Source organism: Cupressus sempervirens, chromosome 4 (assembly GCF_028749045.1).
Source record: "Cupressus sempervirens isolate cs-2001-9-10 chromosome 4, ASM2874904v1, whole genome shotgun sequence".
In the NCBI taxonomy this organism is placed as follows: domain Eukaryota; kingdom Viridiplantae; phylum Streptophyta; class Pinopsida; order Cupressales; family Cupressaceae; genus Cupressus; species Cupressus sempervirens.
In genome coordinates, this window is record NC_143121.1 from 406,880,841 (window position 1) to 406,889,160 (window position 8,320).

Here is an 8,320-nt window from a genome sequence, read left to right on the forward strand (position 1 = left end):
CAAGATTCTCAAACAACCTTTGAATGTTTTCACACTTTTGAATACACTTTTTAGAGATGTTAAATTCATATCAGTCTCAATTTCTAACCTTTAGACTGGTGAAGACTTCCTTCACAACCTACCCTTCAATTAGGCCTAATTAGCCCTTACTCAAAGAAGAAAATTCTATATCCCTTTACTTCCATGAATCCAAAACCAAAAAAAATCTTAGGAAATTTATTAAATACAATGATTTTCAAGTTTTTTTAAGCATCCATGCATATCTAAGCATAGTTCCACCAAACCCTCATTTCTTGGGTTAGAAATCAAGAGTTTTAGAAAATTTTTGGTGCAGAGCACCTAATCTTCTTTATTTTCTTAATGTAATGATGTCTACAGATAGATGTAATGATCTCCCTATGACCATCCACCTTTGTAATGGACACAAGACTCCATGGTGCAACTATAAGCCTTGGGTATCAATTGGTCCAATAAGTGGATTTTTGGTTATTTCTATGTTTTCTAGTCATGTCTAGATGTTTAGAACATTAATAACATACTTAGGAATTTGTAGAATCCATTTGCAAGCATATTTGCAATAAAACTTGTCTTAGCACAAAAATTGCAAAATTGCAAAAAAGTTGCTTAGCAACTTTTGCAATTTTCTTGACAACTTTTCAAAATACAACTTCCAATGGCTAAAACTGACTAGGGTTTGGTTAAATCAATTGTAAATAGCCTATATAGGCTCTAAAAATTCAAAGAGGGAGGTATATAGAGGTTTCAGTTATATTTTCTTTCAAGAATCAATAAAATTCTCGTTGTTCCAACACTTTTCTCTAATTTTTCATGTGTCGTACATAATCCATTGATTGGGGGATGAAGCTTCTACACTAAAAATTTGGACTTACCTATTTAGAAGATTTTGTCTTTGATTTGAGGAATTTATCTCTTGTTTGGAAAAAGTTATCAAATTTTGTTCCTTGTTGGTCTATAAAACCCTTGTTTTGATGGTTTCGACAATAAAATGCCCCTAACTTGATATTTCACTAGTGGATTTCTCTTTTCTTTGGTATAGAGAAAGTTAAGGTTGTATATTATCTAATTTTTGTAGTTTTGGAGTAGGAGGACAAGTTGGTGAATTTTGTAAGGAAGCCCTAGGTCAAATATCTGCATGTATTTGACCTTGTTTTGGATAGATTAGAGTGGATAGAATGATGGAAAGAGTTTGAGGACTTGGTGTCAAAACAAAGTGCCCTTGTTTGATCCTGAATAATAGCCTAGAAGTGGAGATTTGATTTCATGCACCCATTCTTGACCATTTGCCTTGAAAACCAAGGCTAAAGTGGCTAATTAAGCTTGAGTACTTGGTGTTGGTTGGGATATGTTGGAGTGGAGTTGGTCTCTAAAACTTTAGAATTTGGTATAGCTTGGAAAAGGGTACTTGAATCCACATTTTATTCCCCAAGTCCTTTTATGAGTTTTAGGAGACCTAATAGGCTACTAGGTCTAAAATTTCAAGTTGAGTTGTGGGTTGTTGGGAGTACAACCAATGGTTGGTTTGCCTTATTTGTGTTGAGACTAAGTTGTCCCAAGCCCTTGCTAGTGGTGGAAAAGCCTAGAACAATAAAATCCTCATTTTTCCCATTTAAAAGGAGGTTGTCATATTTTCTTGAGTTGGGTGCATATTTTTATGAGTCTTACTTGTGGAAGGTGAGTCTAGAAACCCTTTTTAGTGGTTGTTAGGAGGGGTATGAACTTGAGGAAATAGACCAAATCTTTTGTTCAATCATTGTGAGCACATTGAAGGTTGTGTAGGGGTTGGGCTTGATTCTTGCTTTTTTTGTGTCATCTCTACATCAAATTACCCTATCAAACCACATTTTTGATGTAGAGGTGGCAAGGGAATATGGTGGATCTGAGGTCCAAATACAAACTCAATCAAATGCACAATTGAATCTAGTAACCAAAAATGCCTTCAATAAGTGAAATGGTAAATTATCCACTAACAAATCTTATGATGTGATCTAATAGCCCTAAAATATGAAATTTGAGGTACTTGAACAGGTTTTAGACTTTCTTCAATGGTTTTGAAACCAAAACTTCAATATTCCTCAAACTAGGCCTAATAGCATGCCTTGTAGCCCTACAACAACACTCACAAGGATTTTTCTTCAACTTTTTCTGAAACACTAGGAAAATAAATTATATATTTGAGTACCCTTTATGGAGTACATTAACATACCAAAAGAATAGGGTAGGTTTCTTTGGAAGGAATATGACTATTTTCACTGTTTCTCATATTTTTAAGGCTTAATTCTTAGGCATTTATAAAGGAAGTGCTAACCATTCAAACTCCCAAACTCCAAATCTTTTCATAGTGTGATAAATAGGTTCAAATAAAAGTAATATGAAGTCAATTTGACTCTAAGAGGTTTCTAGGTACCAAAGCCCCAAATTGTGCCCTTGAAACCCTTAAATTTAGGGCTTCATCAATGTCATGCTTCCCAAAGTTGCTTGCAAAAAATAAAGGTTGTAAAACCTTGTATACAACATTTCTATACACATTCCATCATAAAATAGTGCCCTTATTTGGCCAAAACTCTCCAATCTTTAGCCTATCATCCAAATTCACTTAGTTTCTTAGTCTTCTTTATGGTGATCACCACATAAATTAATCAAACTTGCATTTCCAAGATTAGGAAGATACTGTACATGTTAAATTGATATTATTTATGTCAATAAGATTCCATTCTATGAGAATCAAAGTGCTACATTCATAGCATGAAATCTACACAAAATTGTCTTAAAATCAAATTGTCCAAAGACTAAATAGTACCAAAACGATTAACAGTGATTGTAGTAGGGTTTTTAGAACATGAAATAATTCAAAGAGATTAAATATGAATGATCAAAACATTTTACAAGGCAATCCAATCAATAAGAACTTTGAATCATTCCAAAAAAACCCTCTAGCTTCGTAAGAAATCAGATTTTTTATTCAATTTGTTGTAGCAGTCAATACCATGGATTCTCTTCCATACAATGGATTTGTGAAACATTTAATAAACTCCTATCAACTACCCAAACCAATCCAAATTAGTTATATGGTTTAATTTGGCTTAAAACAATAAAGAAACTAATTCCCCTCCTAAATGTCCATGATCGGTATAATTTGAAAATTCAAATTTATAACTTTGTAACTTTTGAATTTTTTAAATTGCTAAGTGATGAAAATTTACCAAATCATTTAAATGGACTTATTAACCTATTGAAAATACTAGTTTATCCTATTTGAAACTTTTAACACTTAATTCTATCATAGACTCAAATTTTAGTCCTAAGGCTTATTCAGCCTCTTTGTACTTATTGCAAATTTATTAGGTAGATTAACCTTATAGGCCATTATAGGCTCCAAAATACTCCAATTGATGTCATTGGATATCTTCATGTTCATTGATTCCTTTTTGATCTCCAAATGTTTCTTGAACTCCTTATGTGCTCTAGGTGCCTCTGCACCAACTTGTGCCATTTTGGCCTAAGTTTTCCCATTCTTGGCAATGTGTTACAAATTTGACAATTTCATGCTTTGGGTTACTGATTAAACATAATATTTATATCTTTTATTGTAATAGGTATTAGACAACCTTGTTTATTTTTAATCTTTTTAACATGTACAAATGAGATAACATTTCTATAATTGAGAGTATGTTAAGTATGCAAAGGATGTGCAAAGGAAATATATTGTATGGAACTTTTGAAAGTTGCATAGCAACATTTTGTTGCTTTAACATTTCTTATTCAAAATAACATCCTAAGGACCCTAGGACCTAAATTATCCTTATTTAAGGTATTTCTACCTATTTTCATAGGTTCTAAATGTCCTATAAGTCTTAAGGACTCAAGGTTTATAGAAACAACAATGAGTCTCAAGCCTTTAGAAATGGGCTAATGTCAACTTGAAACTAGTCCTAACATTCTAAAACTTTATAACCTCCATCTGAGAAGTTTACAATAAATATGCATGCTCTTCATATATTTTTGAACTAAAGCCTAACTTCCAAAGTCTACTAATTAGTGCGTGGAGGTGATCTCCATGCATTTTTCATTTTCAAGAAAATTAAGTCAAATGCATACTCAAGTTTAGTTTAAAACCAAAAATAGTATTTTGGAGTTTACATACCAAAGGTTCATCGTTTGAACTCCTTGCACCTATATATGATGATATCCCTATTTGGTCCTAATCTATTGTAGTTTTCACTTCCTTAGCTCCCTTAGACTTTCTTCTACTTCCATTTATAGGTGTGTTCGTAGATGCAACTTGTTTACTCTTTTTGCTTTGTCCTCCTTTAGGTACAAACCAATATTATAATCACATTAAATGCTAGAACAAAATCAAGAAATACAGTAAAAGTTGTTAACATAGGAACCATTTTATGGAAGATTAAATTGATTGTCTGTGTACTTTTAATTCTTGTCAAATCCATCAATAAATACTTTATATCCTAAAATATCAAAAGTTCCATTTGTTTTTAATAGACCTAAATAGTCTTTTTCTTCTCTCAACTTATACATCAGCTGATCAACAATGTCCTTAGAGAGAACTATATCTGTAACTACCCCATTATCACAAGATTGAGACCTATTTTCCTTCTTACTTTATGATGATTGTGATCCTCTACAATCCCAAGCATAAGATGATTAACACATAAGGGTACTTCAAAAAAAAGCACTAATAAACATTGAGGATGTGAATTGATAATAACATTTCATAGATGATTTTGGCATCTCAACCTTTATCATTGGTACTTTGACTTTATTAGCCCTCTTCTTTGGTGACCTGCAAATGAAGAATCAACACAGTAAAAAATCTAAGGTAAGATTAATCCACTAAAATTAGAGAGTAACAAAAATTGAATCCAACCTATCATTAAGAACTATCCATTTGTACAAATCCTTACTTTCTAAGTTGTATGATAACCCTTGCTTGATGAGTATTGGAAACTTCTCCCATTGTATCCTTACTTTTTCTAGTTTGAAGTTTTTTGTTACATGCACACAATCATGACTTTACATCACAATGCATTCACATTCTAAATATTTTCATTTTCTTACATTACATTTTGATCTAAACAAAAAATTTTAAACTTTCACTTATTCAAATGACTAATCTAAAAATGTGTCCTATTAAAGAATCTAATATAGATTCAAATAATGTATCTAGATTGTAAACAAATCAAAACATAAAATCTATGATTTAAACTTATCTCATCACTTACACATAATAATAATATGCACCTTGTCATGTGGACAGTCTTGGGGGAGAGGTTACAAAATTGTATTTGGATCCAATTGATCTCTCCCTCTCTCCCTCTCTCCCTCTCTCCCTATTCAATCTAATGAGCAAACTGGATCTGCTCTACATTTTAATATCTCAAGTATTGCCTCGTAGTCTGACTTGCGAACTTTCCAAAGAATCTTATTATGTGGTTTTCTACCATATTTTATCAAGTAGACATTTTATGCGACAACAAGGTTTGAATAATGAATAATCTTATTCTCTATTTGCCAATCCTTGAATAACCACAAGTTAGGGTTCATATAATATCATCTAAGCCATGTGTTAGTTACAACCACTATACCGACATGGTACTCTAAACCTTCACCATCTATAAGTGAGTGATCCAATTTTCATTTCGCTTGGACACAATGACACAAATAATAATTTGTCCCTTCTTCATTGTCTTTTGGTGTAATAACAACAAAAACATGGCATGCATTGAAAAATGTACAAAATGTGGTCATTAATTCAAAAAATACTTAGGTAAAAGTTATAAAGTTACATATTGAAATTACAAAGATATATAAATATATATATTACTAGGTTGCACTAGATAAAAAAAGTGGTCAAAGTCAATAGATGAATCCATCTCTACCATTTCTAGTGCTTGTGGGGGATGATAGGTGTCTGTTGGGTCCAAAACTCATATATCCCATTTGTCCACCCATTTAGTTGACTCATAGTAATCCCAATTTTCTTCTACACATGATAGACAATAGCATGCCATTTTTTGTATGTGGATACTCCATGAACCTACATCAAAGCTTCTAAAAGAGTACAACTCATTGGATCCTATTAGTGTGCAACAATCTTGATATGGTGCAATGTTAGTATTATCTATCAACCAAAAAAATCTACAAACCATAGACTCACCTTCCTTACTTATACCCATTGTAGCATTACACTACTGGATGATGGATTTTTCATCTATCAATATTGCTCCATCTTCATACTTTAGTTCTTCAGGAGCTAAGGCTTTTTTAATGCATGCGCCTGCACCATCGTGCTCTCCCAATTTAATTGTCTTCTTGAGCATAAAAATCTCATTCATTTTCTCTATCTTTCCAATTCTTCCTCTTTGTTTCTTTGTATTAGTGGTTCATGATCGTCTTCGAAAGTCAATTCTTCATTATTGCTTTGCAATTTTATTTGTTCACACAGTAGTTTTATTTTATCTCTTTTAATTACCAAATCTCTCTCCCTACCTTCATTTCTTTGAATTTTTGGTTTCTTCCTTGGCATGATGATGATTTCTACATGTCAAATTATTCAAACATCTAAATTTCTTACAATAATGTGTAAATTACAAATCATTGAAATACATATAAAAGTTACAATTATTTGAATGAATACATAATATATATGAAAAAACTTGTCAAATTTCTAACCATTTCAAAATAACATTTCATTCAAACATAAAAATTTCAATGAATTCACTATATATTGAACAAAATTTCAAATTATAATCAGATTTGTATCTATATATCAACAAACAATATTTAAAAAAGGATTGCAGTAAACTTTTCTATTGAAAGAATATTCAAAAAGTCTTCAAATTGTGTATCCAATGATTGAATTTAGTGTTTGCTAGCTTCAAAAAGTCTTCAAATAGTGTTTGCTATGTTGAAACCTATGTTTTCTATTAGAACAATAGAATGCACAATAGACCAAAAGTAGAGAATGGATGAAATGGGCCCCAAACTTTCTTTTTGACCATTTTTGGGTGATTTGACATAGTGCATATGCACTATTATGTCAAAACACATCTCTCCCTATCCCACCATCCCCCATCCACTACTCTCTCTCTCTCTCTCTCTCTCTCTCTCTCTCTCTCTCCTCTCCCATCCACTACTCTCTCTCCTCTCCCATCCCCTACTCTCTCTCTCACTCTCCCTCTTCTAGTGCCTCACCCATCACCTACTCTCTCTCAATCTCTCTCTTCTACTCCGTCTCCCATTGCCTACTCTCTCTCCCATCCCATACTCTCTATCCTCTCCCATCCCCTACTCTCTCTCCTCTCCCATCCCCTACTCTCTCTATCTCACACACTCCCATCCCCTCTCTCTCTCTCAAGCTACTCTCTCTCTCTCCCATCCCCTACTCTCTCTTTCTCTCTTTGTCTGCCACTAATCTCTCTCCCCTCTCCCATCCCATACTCTCTCTCTCACTCTCCCTCTCCCACCACCTACTCTCTCTCTCCCTCTCCCACTACCTACTCTCTAGATCTCTCACACACACTCCCATCCCCCCTCTCTCTCTCCCTCTCCCACTCCCTCTCCCACTACCTACTATCTCTCTCTCACCCTCTCTCTTCCTCTCTACTCTCTCTCTCCCACCAGCTACTCTCACTCTCTCTCCCATCCCCCTACTCTCTCTCACTCTCTCCCATCCCCTACTCTCACTCTCTCTCTCTCTCCCATCCCATTCTCTCTCTTTACCACCTCCTACTCTCTCTCACACTCTCTCCCATTCCCTATTCTCTCTTACACACACTTCCATTCCCCCTCTCTCCCTCTACCACTCCCTCTCCCAAAAATTCTCTCTCTCCCATCCGCTACTCTCTCTCTCTCTCTCTCTCTCAGGCTAGTCTCTCTCTCCAACTCTCCCATCCCCTAAACTCTCTCTTTTATAGATATACACTCCCATCCCCCCTCTTTCTCTCTCTCCCTCTCCCACTCCCTCTCCCACTACCTACTATCTCTCTCTCACTATCTCTCTTCCTCTCTACTCTCTCTCTCCCATCACATACTCTCACACTCTCTCTCCCATCCCCCTACTCTCTCTCACACTCTCTCCCATCCCCTTCTCTCACTCTCTTTCTCCCATCTCATTCTCTCTCTCTACCACCTCCTATTCTCTCTCACACTCTCTCCCATCCTCTATTCTCTCTCTTACACACACTCCCATCCCCCCTCTCCCTCTCCCACTCCCTCTCCCACCAAGTCTCTCCCTCCCATCTGGTACACTCTCTCTTTCTCTTGGGCTACTCTCTCTCTCTCT